Below are 15,467 nucleotides of genomic sequence, written 5' to 3' on the forward strand. Positions count from 1 at the left end.
TTTACACTCCAAAAACCAACCTGGTTTTGCCTTGAAATGACTACCGCTTTAAAAAATAGGATTTTAATTACCTACCGGTAAATCCTTTTCTCGTAGTCCGTAGAGGATGCTGGGGTCCACATTAGTACCGTGGGGGTATAGACGGGTCCACAGGGAGCCATTGGCACTTTAAGAGTTTGAGAGTGTGGGCTGGCTCCTCCCTCTATGCCCCTCCTATCAGACTCAGTATAGAAACTGTGCCCGAGGAGACGGACATCTTCGAGAGAAGGATTATACACAGATAGTGGCGAAATTCATACCCACTCAAACATATAAGGCAAACCAAGATAACTAGCTTGAAACTCAGCAACCACTAGGGAAGCCAATACCGGGCCATTTTTTCAATCCCGGGTATCGGGATTGAAAAATGGCCAATCCCGGGATTGGCTTTTTGCTATGTGGCCACCTCCTCGCCCCACCCCGCCCCGCACACATAACTCACCATATACTGGGGGTGGGCGGGTGGTGAACATCCACTGATCGCTGCTGGCGGCTCCCTGCAGCGGCTGATGGCGCAGCGTGACCTCTCATGCTGCGCTGGGGAGCCGGAACAAGGAAGCCGGGCAGCGGCTGAGCATCCTGTGGATCCCTCAATCCCCGGGACTGGAGCTTCCAATCCCGGGATTGAATCCCGGACATTTTGGCCCTAAATCCCGGGATCCCACCGATCTAGGGATTGGCCACCATAGCAATCACTGAAACATTACTTACCAAGTAACAAAGCAGTACTCAACTAAAACAAAGTTGTACTGAACCAGATAACCACTGCAGGAAAACGAATTGCTGGGCGGGCGCCCAGCATCCTCTACAGACTACGAGAAAAGGATTTACCGGTAGGTAATTAAAATCCTATTTTCTCTTACGTCCTAGAGGATGCTGGGGTCCACATTAGTACCATGGGGATGTACCAAAGCTCCCAGAACAGGAGGGAGAGCACGGAGGCTCTTTAGGTCCTCAGAGGCCAAAGTAGCAAACTTGTAGAACTTTGCAAACATGTTCGACCCAGACCAAGTAGCCGCTCGGCAGAGTTGTAAAGCCAAAACACCCCGGGCAGCTGCCCAGGAAGAACCCAACTTACGAGTAGAGTGGGCCTTAACAGACGTAGAATACGCATGCTGGATAGTGAACCTAATGAGTGACTATCACTCATTAGTGGGTAAGGTTTTAAACCAAACGGAATGCTGGGTGTGCTCACAAGTACCTCAAGGTCAGAGCAAGTCAGAATTAGTACCGTATCCTTTAACACTAGATGAGGTACTTGAATTAAGGGGTGAGAGACCGGTGGACAAGAAATTTAATATTTCTAGGCCTCCTAGTTTGAAGCTCCACCAATATCATGTGGATAGGTCCTTAGTATGTTTTAACATTTCCAATCCCCGAAAGCCGGGAAATTGGGAAGTGACATGGAATAACCAAACCATGGCATTTTCACACAGAGCCGATAGATTGCCCCAAACTCAGAGGGATTGTGTTACATTGGAAGAGTGTTGCCAGAAGTAATGACCATTACCCACAATAAGATGAAAGACGTTCACCGCAATGCTCAATCTCCTTACACTCACACTCACTACGAACACATTGTTAAGAGACACCTTATAAATAGGACAGAGCACGCAGCCTCTGATTTGATCCACGAATCCACCGGGATTCAATTCCTACTCGCGTTAGATATCACCCGTACCGCTAGAGGAATTATAAATTTTAGGTATATTAATGCGCTAGCGAACCTGATAGACAATATCACCGAGATGTATGATGACACCTTCAGGTATACTGGGAGGGAATTGCAAGCTTACAAAACGGAACTGATCCAGCACAGGATGGTTCTCAATTACATCACAGCGGTGACAGGCGGGTATTGTGTCACCCTAGCAACTCAGTATGGTGTGAAGTGCTGTACATATATCACAAATAGCACTGATGACCCAACCGAGGTCATAGATCAAAAGATGGACGATATCTTGCAATTGAAGTGGGAGTTCCGAAGGAGACACAACCTTACCCTTACTGCTGTGAGTAATGAACTGACTGGCTGGGTTTCATGGTTGAACCCACGCAATTGGTTCTCAGGCTTAGGAGAATGGGCTCAAAATGTTATCGTGAATGTAGGAAAATTTCTCCTTTGTATCCTGGGAGTTGTCATAATGATTGGTTTGATATTTGGATGTGTTCGGATTTTAATGCAGTGCAAGCGCAGTACCAAAGTGATGAGTTTGAGGAGCGAGGGCATTGTTACAACAACTGGTTTAATTTATGACCCATCAATTGAGACAATGCTGTGATAAGACGAGATTCCACGGTCCGTTTCTTTCACCCGTTTCTCCTTTGTTTTTCTCCAAGGTAAAAAGACATCCACTCGGAAGATTTTAATGAACATTTCTACAGACCTTTGATGAACATTTCCACAGACTTTGCGAGACACTTTAGAGACTTTAAAAGACTTCGTATGGACACTTGAAAGACTTTGCTTATCACCCACAGCAAGGATACACCTATCCGGACAAGACTTCAACAGACACCCAAGGACAATTACACACATTATCATATGAATGTATGTGTGACATATGTTTCTTATCTTCATCTCTACGATCTTCAGGTAGTGACACACATAGTCGACAGGTGATATAGGTACATATATTAGCACTCACATGTTTTTCCCCCCTCCATGTATCATCAACTAATGTGCACCCCAATTGTTGGAACAAGAAGCCGAAAAGAGCTCGGTAGTGTTTGTTAGCCCACTTACAGACCCTTAATACGGGATAAGAAGGATTTAATGTATACTTCGCAATACCTCGAAGCTTATCTAGAACATGTACGGCACGATGATACATGACCCCAAAGACATGAATTTCATACATACATGCTTCTACTATCCCACTAGGTCATACATTTCCCACCTTCTCCTCTCCTCCCTCCACCCAATCATTTATAGGTATTTCATTGTATTGTATATTTTTCTGCTTAATTGTTTAGATAGTGGCAGTTATTGTTGACTGCCAAAGGGTGGACTGTCAAAGTCGAAAAAATATCATGATGCATATCCCTTGTACTAACCCCTCATGCACATGCACGCTGCTCGTGCACCTGATCCCCCGTGCGTACACATACCTGCAAGTTGCGGAAGAGACGCTCCAGCGACTCTTGCGCATGATATGTGTATTTACGGCGGAGTTTGTGAGCGTGTAGCGTGCGACTCGAACGTAGCATATTTAACCCAAATAGTGCATTTAGTAGATAATATTCCCCTAGACCATGTCAGCGAGTATGATTAGTTTAAACAGTTCCTGGACAGAGGGATTCCTCTTTGCATGATAGGAAGGGTCAGATAAAGGTTGAAAGGTGGTGTCTAGTATCCAGCTGTAGGGTATTTTAAGGGTAACATTCCGGTGTTAGTTAGGAAAGGATCGCTCGCTCCTGCGTATAGTTATGTACAGAAGTAGATTATGAACATTAACTGTATTTTCTGTAAATTACACATGCGGCGGGAATCCTGAGAATACCTCCCACCAGAGCAGTTGGGGAAAGACACAGCCCACCTGTTCAAATCCACCTATGACCTTTGCTGTAATGTAGAGACACATCCCTGTGTCCAATGAACAATGAGATTACAGGGACCATTGTATTGTGAATGTATGTTGTGTATATAAAGACCACTGTTGCCTGGCCAGCCTCAAGACTCTGAAGGCTTTCTACCTGAATAGCTGAGGACTGGATCCAGGTCGCGCTTGCTAACGCACACGTATGTATATTCTCTGTAGTCATCATCATTATTCTCTGTTATTCTATTAGATTTCCTTGTTAGCTTGTAGTGTATAACTTGTATCTGTTTTCCCCTTTTTCTCTGAATAATCCACTGCGGTGTTAGAGCCCTGTGGTTTTAACAAAACCTGGTGTTGTGTTTTCACTTTCCTGCAAAGGGCTTTCTTAGCATCTTAATCGCTCTAACAGCATACACATTGTTAAGGTTTTTAGGCGTTACATCGTTACAATATTTGACTTCTAAGGTTTAGAGTATAAGCACATCCATACATAGTTTTGTTAACAAGGTTTACTGTATATCATTCTGTGAGCGTCCGTGCCGCTCGTGATACGCTAATAGCGTAGCAGTACGGTACTCAGTACGCCAATAGCGTGCTTGGTACGAAGCGTGAATCCGTGAGCGTACGTGCCGCTCGTGCGTCGCGCCTACGGCTTAGCGTCTGCTACGCTAAGTGCGTACCCATACGGTACTCAGTACGCCAATAGCGTACTTAGTCCGTAGTGTGTGTAATAAGTCTAGTGGCCATAGCGGCTCCACGGTAATAGTGAATAGCTTTATGTTTTAAGATAATAATTGACATTATCACCACGTTAAGATCCCAGGGCGCCGTAGGCGGTACAAAGGGAGGTTGGATGTGCAGAACTCCCTTCAAAAAAGTCTGAACCTCAGGGAGGGCAGCCAATTGTTTCTGGAAGAAAATGGATAAGGCCAAAATCTGGACCTTCACGGATCCCAACCTCATGCCCATATCCAAATGTGCTTGCAGGAAGAGGAGAAACCGTCCAAGTTGAACCTCCACCATAGGAAACTTCTTGGACTCACACCAAGATACATATTGGGGTATATTTACTAAGGTCCCGATTTTGACCGAGATGCCGTTTTTTCTTCAAAGTGTCATCTCGGTAATTTACTAAGCAAAAATCTCGGCAGTGATGAGGGCATTCGTAATATTTTGGAAGTCCTAGGAAAAAATCACGAATCAATACACCATCGGTCAAATACGCCTGCAATTTGCTAGAAATCGGTCATTTACTAAAAAGTGCAAAACACAAACACTGCCGACAATAGCCAAACACTGCCGTGTTAAAATACAAATCGTGAAAAAGTGCTAAAAAAAAACAGACCTGCTTTTTTATCCCGTGTTTGTATAGGCATGCACGGATCCATGAGATCCGTGCATGTTTTTCAGTGGGAAGGGGTGGGAAATTTTATAATTTTTCACAAAAAAAAAATGCGTGGGGTCCCCCCTCCTAAACCAAACCAGCCTCGGGCTCTTTGAGCCGGCCCTGGTTGCAAAAATATGGGAAAAAAATTGACAGGGGTCCCCCTATATTTAAGCAACCAGCACCGGGCTCTGCGCCTGGTCCTGGTTCCAAAAATACGGGGGACAAAAAGCGTAGGGGTCCCCCGTATTTCTGAAACCAGCACCGGGCTCCACTAGCTGGACAGATAATGCCACAGCCGGGGGTCACTTTTATACAGTGCCTTGCGGCCGTGGCATCAAATATCCAACTAGTCACCCCTGGCCGGGGTACCCTGGGGGAGTGGGGACCCCTTCAATCAAGGGGTCCGTCCCCCCAGCCACCCAAGGGCCAGGGGTGAAGCCCGAGGCTGTCCCCCCCCATCCAATGGGCTGCGGATGGGGGGCTGATAGCCTTTGTGAAAAGTGTTTGATATTGTTTTTAGTAGCAGTACTACAAGGCCCAGCAAGCCTCCCCCGCAAGCTGGTACTTGGAGAACCACAAGTACCAGCATGCGGCGGAAAAACGGGCCCGCTGGTACCTGTAGTACTACTACTAAAAAAATACCCCAATAAAGACATCACACACACACCTTGAAAGTATAACTTTATTACATACATGCACACCAACATACATACTTACCTATGTTCCCACGCAGGTCGGTCCTCTTCTCCAGTAGAATCCATGGTGTACCTGTAGAAAAAATTATACTCACATAATCCATGGTTGAAGGCTCCTCTGCTTGTAATCCTTTTGTAATCCACGTACTTGAAAAAATAAAAAAACGGATACCCGACCACGAACTGAAAGGGGCCCCATGTTTTCACATGGGACCCCTTTCCCCGAATGCAAGAAACCCCCTCTGACTGATGTCTAAGTGGGTTTCTTCAGTCAATCAGGGAGCGCCACGTTGTGGCACCCTCCTGATCGGCTGTGTGCTCCTGTACTGTCTGACAGGCGGCACACGGCAGTGTTACAATGTAGCGCCTATGCGCTCCATTGTAACCAATGGTGGGAACTTTGTGGTCAGCGGTGAGGTCACTTTCGGTCAACCGCTGACTACAAAGTTCCCACCATTGGTTACAATGGAGCGCATAGGCGCTACATTGTAACACTGCCGTGTGCCGCCTGTCAGACAGTACAGGAGCACACAGCCGATCAGGAGGGTGCCACAACGTGGCGCTCCCTGATTGACTGAAGAAACCCACTTAGACATCAGTCAGAGGGGGTTTCTTGCATTCGGGGAAAGGGGTCCCATGTGAAAACATGGGGCCCCTTTCAGTTCGTGGTCGGGTATCCGTTTTTTTATTTTTTCAAGTACGTGGATTACAAAAGGATTACAAGCAGAGGAGCCTTCAACCATGGATTATGTGAGTATAATTTTTTCTACAGGTACACCATGGATTCTACTGGAGAAGAGGACCGACCTGCGTGGGAACATAGGTAAGTATGTATGTATGTTGGTGTGCATGTATGTATTAAAGTTATACTTTCAAGGTGTGTGTGTGATGTCTTTATTGGGGTATTTTTTTAGTAGTAGTACTACAGGTACCAGCGGGCCCGTTTTTCCGCCGCATGCTGGTACTTGTGGTTCTCCAAGTACCAGCTTGCGGGGGAGGCTTGCTGGGCCTTGTAGTACTGCTACTAAAAACAATATCAAACACTTTTCACAAAGGCTATCAGCCTCCCATCCACAGCCCATTGGATGGGGGGGACAGCCTCGGGCTTCACCCCTGGCCCTTGGGTGGCTGGGGGGACGGGACCCCTTGATTGAAGGGGTCCCCACTCCCCCACGGTACCCCGGCCAGGGGTGACTAGTTGGATATTTGATGCCACGGCCGCAAGGCACTGTATAAAAGTGACCCCCGGCTGTGGCATTATCTGTCCAGCTAGTGGAGCCCGGTGCTGGTTTCAGAAATACGGGGGACCCCTACGCTTTTTGTCCCCCGTATTTTTGGAACCAGGACCAGGCGCAGAGCCCGGTGCTGGTTGCTTAAATATGGGGGAACCCCTGTCAATTTTTTTCCCATATTTTTGCAACCAGGGCCGGCTCAAAGAGCCCGAGGCTGGTTTGGCTTAGGAGGGGGGACCCCATGCAATTTTTTTTTAAAGTTTAAACATTTTTTATTTTTTTTTACAAGGTGCACAATGAAGCCCTGCACGGATCTCTCAGATCCGGCCGAGATTCATTGTATTAAAGTTGGCAGTGTTTTACAAGTCACTCACGTAAAACACTGCCTAAAAAAACGAATGACATCGACATCGGAAAAACCGAAAATGCAGAATACGGCAGCTTAGTAAATTAGTCATAATCAATTCAAAAAGTTGCATATTTACACTTTCGATGTCATTCGTGATTGAACTTTGACCTCAAACGGGAAAATACGATTCTTAGTAAATTTACCCCATTGTTTCCAAATATGATGGTAATGTTTAGACGTTACTCCTTTCCTAGCCTGTATCAGGGTAGGAATAACCTTGTTTGGAATGCGCTTCCGAGCTAATATCTTGCGTTCAACCTCCATGCAGTCAACCGTAGCCGTGGTAAGTCTTGATAGGCGAACGGCCCCTGCTGCAGCAGGTCCTCCCAAAGAGGAAGAGGCCTCGGCTCTTCTAGCAGTAGACTCAGAAGATCCGCGTACCAAGTCCTTCTTGGCCAGTCCGAAGCAATGAGGATTGCCTAAACTCTTGTTCTCCTTATGAGGTTTAGAACTCTTGGAGTGAGTGGAAATGGAGGAAACATGTACACCAACTGGAACACCCACGGAGTCACTGGGGCGTCCACCGCCACGGCTTGCGGGTCCCTCGACCTGTAACAATATCGCTGAAGCTTCTTGTTGAGACGAGAGGCCATCATGTCTATTTGGGGTACACCCCAAAGATCTGTTACCTCCTTGAACACCTCCGGATGGAGACCCCACTCCCCTGGATGGAGACTGTGTCTGCTGAGGAAGTCCGCTTCCCAGTTGTCTACTCCCGGAATGAAGATTGCCGACAGCGCCAATGCGTGTTTTTCTGCCAAGAGGATGATTCTTGTTACCTCTGACATTGCAGCTCTGCTCTTCGTTCCGCCCTGTCGGTTTATGTAAGCCACTGTCGTGACATTGTCCGACTGCACTTGAATGGCCCATTTTCTTAGAAGATGGGACACTTGTAGAAGACCGTTGTAGACGGCTCTTAGTTCCAGAATGTTTATCGGCAGGTCGGCTTCCAGACTTGACCACCTTCCTTGGATGGTTTCCCCTTGAGTGACTGCGGCCCAGCCCCGGAGGCTTGCATCCGTGGTTAGAAGGATCCAGTCCCAAATCCCGAACCTGCGGCCCTCCAGAAGATGAGGTAATTGTAGCCACCAGAGGAGTGAAATCCTGGCCTTTGGCGACAGACGTATTCTCTGGTGCATGTGTAGATGAGATCCCAACCACTTGTCCAGGAGATCCAGCTGGAAGGACCGAGCATGAAACCTCCCATACTGGAGAGCCTCATCAGAGGCCACCATCTTCCCCAGATGGCGAATGCATTGATGAACCGACACCTTGGCTGGCTTCACAACATCCCGGAACATTGTTTGAATCACCAGCGATTTTTCCACTGGAAGAAATACCCTCTGCACTTCCATGTCGAGGATCATTCCCAGAAAGGATAACCTCCTGGTTGTTTCCAAATGTGATTTTGGAAGATTCAGGATCCAACCGTGTTCCCTGAGTAGATGGGTCGTGAGAACAATGGACTGTAACAGCTTCTCCTTGGATGATGCCTTTATCAGCAGATCGTCCAGATAAGGAAATATGTTCACCCCCTGTCTGCGGAGGAGGACCATCATTTCCGCCATAACCTTGGTGAACACCTTCGGTGCTGTGGAGAGGCCGAATGGCAGGGCCTGGAATTGAAAGTGACAGTCCAACAGTGCGAATCAGAGATAAGCTTGATGCGGCGGCCAAATCGGAATGTGGAGATACGCATCCTTGATATCCAGGGATACCAGGAATTCCCCTTCCTCCAGACCTGATATCACCGCTCTTAAAGACCCCAGTTTGAACTTGAACTCCCTCAGGAAGGGGTTTAACGATTTCAAGTTCAGAATGGGTCTGACCAAACCATCCGGTTTCGGTACCACGAAAAGGTTTGAATAGTAACCTTTGTTTTGCATATGTGGTGGAACTGGTAATATAACCCGTGTCTCCACCAACTTCTGGATGGCAGAGCTGGCAAGCCTGATTTGAAGAATCGATGCGGAGGGAGATCTTGAAGTTCCAGCCTGTACCCCTGGGACACAATATCTTGTACCCAGGGATCCAGACCGGACGACAGCCAGACGTGACTGAAATGCCCGAGTCTCGCCCCCACCGGCCCCACCTCCAGACCTCGCGGAACACCGTCATGCTGAGGACTTTGGCGTACCTGAAGCAGGTTTCTGTTCCTGGGAACCCGCAGCAGCAGGTGTCTTGGATTTTGGCCGACCTCCTTTAAAGAAAGTGGTGGACGGTTTGGCCTTTCTTGCTTTGGAATTCCGAAAGGACTGTGATGCAGCTGAAGAAAAGGGTTTCTTCATAGCAGGTGCAGCTGAGGGAAGAAAAGGAGACTTACCCGCTGTAGCCGTGGAAATCCACGCATCCAACGCTTCCCCAAAGAGAGCCTGACCTGTGTAGGGTAGGGTCTCCACACCTCTCCTGGATTCCACGTCGGCAGACTACTGGCGCAGCCAAAGTCCCCTACGAGCTGAAACAGACATGGAAGAAATCCCTGCAGCCATTGAACCCAGGTCTTTCGTCTTGCATAATCTGGGTAAGAGCACGTTTGTGGGAACATACAGGAGGGGGCCCGAAGATAACAGAACCGGACCAAACTGCCATAGAGTTCTGTAAAACCTGAGATGCAGATTCATTCTGCGCAACCCTAGTAGAGATCTGAGAAATCATAGATTTGATAGAGGATAACCACTCTGGCTCCCTTGTTGGTATCTGCGCTAAAACAGTGCAATCCTGATTGCATGGAATGGGATCATCCTGAGAGGACATATCCTCAGCAGCATACGACACAGAGTCCCTGGACCTAGCTTAATGGAGACCACAGACACTTCACACACACACAGGGGAGGACAGAGTTTCCCCTCAAGAATGCCAAGAGAGACAGAGTTTGGAGCCAACCCACGCACAGTGCCAGATTGAGGTACACATGGGCCTGGAGCTGAAATTCATGAGGGGCCTAATGTGTGCCGCTGCAGGGGGTGTGGGCAATTCTGCAGGGGGGGGGGGTTGTGGGGGCATGTCCAATGGTGTGTGGGCCCCACTGTGGATGTGGACTGGTGATGGTCTATGGTTATCTCGTATTGTTACCGTGAGATGCGGGGATAGGTCTGGAAGGGGACAGGGTGAGCGGACAGGTCTGGTAGGGGATAGTGTGAGAGGACAGGTCTGGTAGGGGATAGGGTGAGGGTGCTGAGACAGGTCTGGTCAGGGACAGGGTGCGGGGACAGGTCTGGTAGGGGACAGGGTGAGCGTACAGGTTTGGTAGGGGATAGGGTGAGAGGACAGGTCTGGTAGGGGATATGGTGAGGGTGCGGGGACAGGTCTGGTCAGGGACAGGGAGAGGGTGCGGGGAAAGGCCTGGTAGGGGACAGGGAGATGGTGCGGGGAAAGGCCTGGTAGGGGACAGGGTGAGCGTATAGGTTTGGTAGGGGATAGTGTGAGAGGACAGGTCTGGTAGGGGATAGGTTGAGGGTGCTGAGACAGGTCTGGTCAGGGACAGGGTGCGGGGACAGGTCTGGTAGGGGATAGGGTGAGAGGACAGTTCTGGTAGGGGATATGGTGAGAGTGTGGGGACAGGTCTGTTCAGGGACAGGAAACAGGGAGAGGGTGCAGGGAAAGGTCTGGTAGGGGACAGGGTGAGGGAACAGATCTGGTAGGGGATAGGGTGAGAGTACGGGGACAGGGAGAGGGTGCGGGGACAGGTCTGGTAGGGGACAGGGTGAGAGGACAGGTCTGGTAGGGGATAGAGTGAGGGTGCTGGGACAGGTCTGGTAGGGGACAGGGCGAGGGTGATGGGACAGGTCTGGCCAGGGACAGGGTGCGGGGACAGGTTTGGTCAGGGACAGGATGAGAGGACAGGTCTGTTCAGGGACAGGGTGCGGGGATAGGTCTGGTAGGGGACAGGGTGAGGGGACAGGTCTGGTCAGGGACAGGGTGAGGGTGCTGGGACAGGTCTGGTCAGGGACAGGGTGCGGGGACAGGTCTGGTAGGGGACAGGGTGAGGGTGCTGGGACAGGTCTGGTCAGGGACAGAGTGCGGGGACAGGTTTGGTCAGGGACAGGATGAGAGGACAGGTCTGTTCAGGGACAGGTCTGGTCAGGGACAGGGTGCGGGGATAGGTCTGGTAGGGGACAGGGTGAGGGTGCGGGGACAGGTCTGGTCAGGGACAAGGTGAGGGTGCTGGGACAGGTCTGGTCAGGGACAGGGTGCGGGGACAGGTCTGGTAGGGGACAGGGTGAGGGTGCTGGGACAGGTCTGGCCGGGGACAGGGTGAGGATGCTAGAAGTGGGACAAGTCTGGTCAGGGACAGGGTGCTGGGACAGGTGTGGTAGGGGACAGGTCTGGTCAGGTCGAGGACAGGGAGAGGGTGCGGGTACAGATCTGGTAGGGGCTCAGAGTGAGAGAACTGTGCAGGCAGGTCTGGGCACAGCCTCCCCCTCCCATGTTGTCTTCTTATAGCAACCCCCACCCCCTAATATTCACCTCCCATTACTAAACCCCCCCCCCCTTCAGTATTCTCCACCACATCACAGTAGTAGTTCACTGCATACTTCACACAGTGTTCTCCCCACAGGAAACAATAACAGTACCTTCTAAAAGCCTCTGAGGCAGCGCCTGCAGTAGGTTCCCCGGCAGCCTGACCTGACGTAACGCTGCAGAGGAAGAGGGGAGAAAAGGGAGGCGGAGCTGCTCCGCCACAATACAAAGCGGCCGGGTACGAGTGCCGTCCGCAGCCAGCCATGCACATGTGGCCGCGGATGGCCATCTGTGACATATTTGCAGCCTGACCTCTTGCCCCCCCTTCGTCCGTCCAACCACTATGATGCCTAGCCCGGCTACAGGCCAGAGCAGAAAGCTGGAGGCGGGACTTGGACACCCACAACCCTGGATGCACGGGGAGGAGCCTACTGCCGGTGCGGAGGGGGAGCCTACTGCCGGTGCGGAGGAGGAGCCTACTGCTGCAAATTTAAAATCACGGGGGGGGGGGAGGAGAGTGGGCGGACGAGCGACGACGCGTGCCTGGGTGTCACTGAGTCCGCCGCTGGGGCGGAGGTTAGCACAGCGGTCGCTGGCAGCTTGTGACAGGAAAACATTTTTTCCTGTCACCACTGTCAGTCTCCTTGGGCCTATTTTCAATGGGGGGCCTGGAGCTGCAGCTCCATCCGCCCCATTGTTAATCCGGCTCTGCCCACACACAGCGCTTTTTAAGATAAAGGACACCCCTTACCACTGTGTACTGTAATAGATTACACAGACTATTGCATCGCCTCCCCCCCCCACCTTCTACAACCCCCTGGTACCGCACAGGATAGCTGGAGCTGCTTGGAGGGACAGCTCTGTCAGCATCTGTGTGCACGAACTGCAGGCAGGAAAATGGCGCTGTACGCTGCTGGGTCCGCCCTGAGGAGAAGCTCCGTCCCCTGAAGATGGCGCGTCTTCCCGCACAAATTCTTTATACTGGCCTGAGGATTCCGTCGCTAGGCGGGGGATTCCATCCCGTTAGCGTCTGTGTACGGAGGATTCTGACGCTAGCCTGTTGATTCAGTCTATGGTTAGCGTCTGTGACCAGTGTAGGGTATTTAGACGCTGGCTCAGGACGCCCCTCATAGCACCACACTGTGTGCCGCTGGGCCTTCCCGGAGCGCAGCCGCTCAGAGCTGCACTCCTACCCTAGTGCCGCCATATCTCATTATATTCTGATCTTCTGGCTCTGTAAGGGGTTGGCGGCATGCTGCCGGGGTGAGCGATCCCCTGTGGCAGGGAACGATCGATCCCCTCAGGAGCTCAGTGTCCTGTCAGCGGAGATAGTGGCTCAGACCCAGCAGGGCGGACACTACTCCCCCCTTAGTCCCTCGAAGCAGGGAGGCTGTTGCCAGCAACCTCCCTGTGCCTAACCTCTAAATAAAACTAAAAGAACTGCTATGGAGCTCCCCCAGCTGTGACCGGCTCCTCCGAGCACATTTTCTAAACTGGGTCTGGTAGGAGGGGCATAGAGGGAAGAGCCAGCCCACACTCTCAAACTCTTAAAGTGCCAATGGCTCCTAGTGGACCCGTCTATACCCCATGGTACTAATGTGGACCCCAGCATCCTCTAGGACGTAAGAGAAATTCTTGCACGCTATTACATTTAGCCCATTATATTTTTGTGAGCCTGTCTCTCATTTTGTGTATGTGAGACAGGTACTGTACATATTTCTAATATAATCGGGCTTTTCTAAATCAGTGGTTCTCAAACTCGGTCCTCAGGACCCCACACAGTGCATGTTTTGCAGGTAACCCAGCAGGTGCACAGGTGTATTAATTACTTACTGACACATTTTTAAAGGTCCACAGGTGGAGCTAATTATGTCACTTGTGATTCTGTGAGACCTGCAAAGCATGCACCGTGTGGGGTCCCGAGGACTGAGTTTGAGAACCTGTGTTCTACATTAAATGCCTAACAGCAAATGCATCCGTTACACATCAAAGCAGTGGTTTACAACATGAGGGCGAGTCAGATGTAAGGCATACTTGCCTACTTTTGAAAAAGCATTTCAGGGAGATTGCGAAAGTTACACCTATCAGTGGTGCGGACGTGTACTGCTACATCTGAGAGGCATGTCATAAAACTGACATCCAAATGTAAATGAGCCCCAAAGTTTGCAAGAGATGCTAGTTGAAGAAAACACACTGATATTTTTCAAGATTTGTCCGTGTATTTTGTTTTACAAGAGGTTCCATATATACAGTACTATAAGTGGCCACAGGAAATCTTATTTAAAATGCAAGTAGTTATAGGAATCTATGGAACAGATGTATTAAGCCTGGAGAAGTGATAAGTGGAAGGTGATAACGCACCAGTCAATCAGCTCCTAACTGTCATTTTTGAAACCCATAATGATTGGCTGGTGCGCTATCACCTTTCGCTTATGACTCCTTTATCACTTCTCCAGACTTAATACATCTGCCCCCTTGTGCCTTATAACCAGTGCAGCGAAAAGGCACTGATGATCCCATCTGAATGTACAGTATTTATCTCGGATTCAAAACCCCCCCCCCCCCCCAAAAAGAATGCAATAGCTGCATAATGAGTGTATTATCAGGGAGATTGCTGGTCTATTCAGGGAGTCAGGGGGATTGCTGCTATTTCAGGGAGCCTCCTGCAGAATGCAGACGGTAGGCAACCATGATGTAAGGGTCTGTGATGATGATGATAATGAGTGCTGGTGTTGCTGACTGGATAGATTTTTTACACCATAGGTGAAGACCTTGTTATTCAGTGATAAGGTCAAACACCTGCAGCTTGTGCTGTCCATGAACGGTGGTTGACCACAATGGTGCAGACATGCAGTCCTAGACAATTGTTTTCCAGTAGGGCTGATTGATATCAATTTATTTTCCAGTCATTTGGGCCCAGCACATTGATGGAGTTGGTGTAACACAAACAGACATCCGGAACTCCCTGGGTGCCACCATCTAACACCGGGAACATGTGTACTGCATCTCCTGCAGAATGGAGGCTTGGGGCCAACCAAGACATTGGCCAGGCCCAAGGGACTGTGGTGCATGGTCACAGCTGTCAGGAGCATAACCCATTCTAAAGCTACATTATTAGTGCTCGCTGTGAACTCAGGTGACACCAGCTACATTCACACTGACAAATTTATGCAGAGCTAGCCATGTAGAATGTACAAAGTGTAAATACAAGCACGTGCGCATAATGCAATGTCTCTGAGAAACATGCCTGTAAATGACAACCATGAAAGGCCTTAAAAACTATTTCAATACCTGCAGCAATGGAGGCAACTCGTCCCAGGGTCATTAAAATCGCATTTACTGAGACACAGATAATGATCTCTTCCTAGGACTTTGTTCTGACTTCAGTGATCAAGGTGAGAAGCTTGTGTGATCAGGATAATAGTCACATAAAAGTCACCTGAGCACTGCTGTCACTCTCTACACCACAGTCTCCTCCAAGCCACCACATAGTTTATATTGGATCAGTGATGATGTATAGGAGCACTAACAGCAAAACTCAAATTGGCTAATAACATTCATAAATATATACGTAAGTGTGTGTGTGTGTGTGTAAAAGGTTAAGGATCAAGCAGTGAAGAAAGTGGAGAAGACCAATGGAGAGTTGCTCATAGCATCCAATCGTCTCAGGTAGCATTTATAAAGTACATTCTGTAAAATGAT

This window comes from Pseudophryne corroboree, chromosome 1, assembly GCF_028390025.1.
Source record: "Pseudophryne corroboree isolate aPseCor3 chromosome 1, aPseCor3.hap2, whole genome shotgun sequence".
NCBI classification, from domain to species: Eukaryota; Metazoa; Chordata; class Amphibia; order Anura; family Myobatrachidae; genus Pseudophryne; species Pseudophryne corroboree.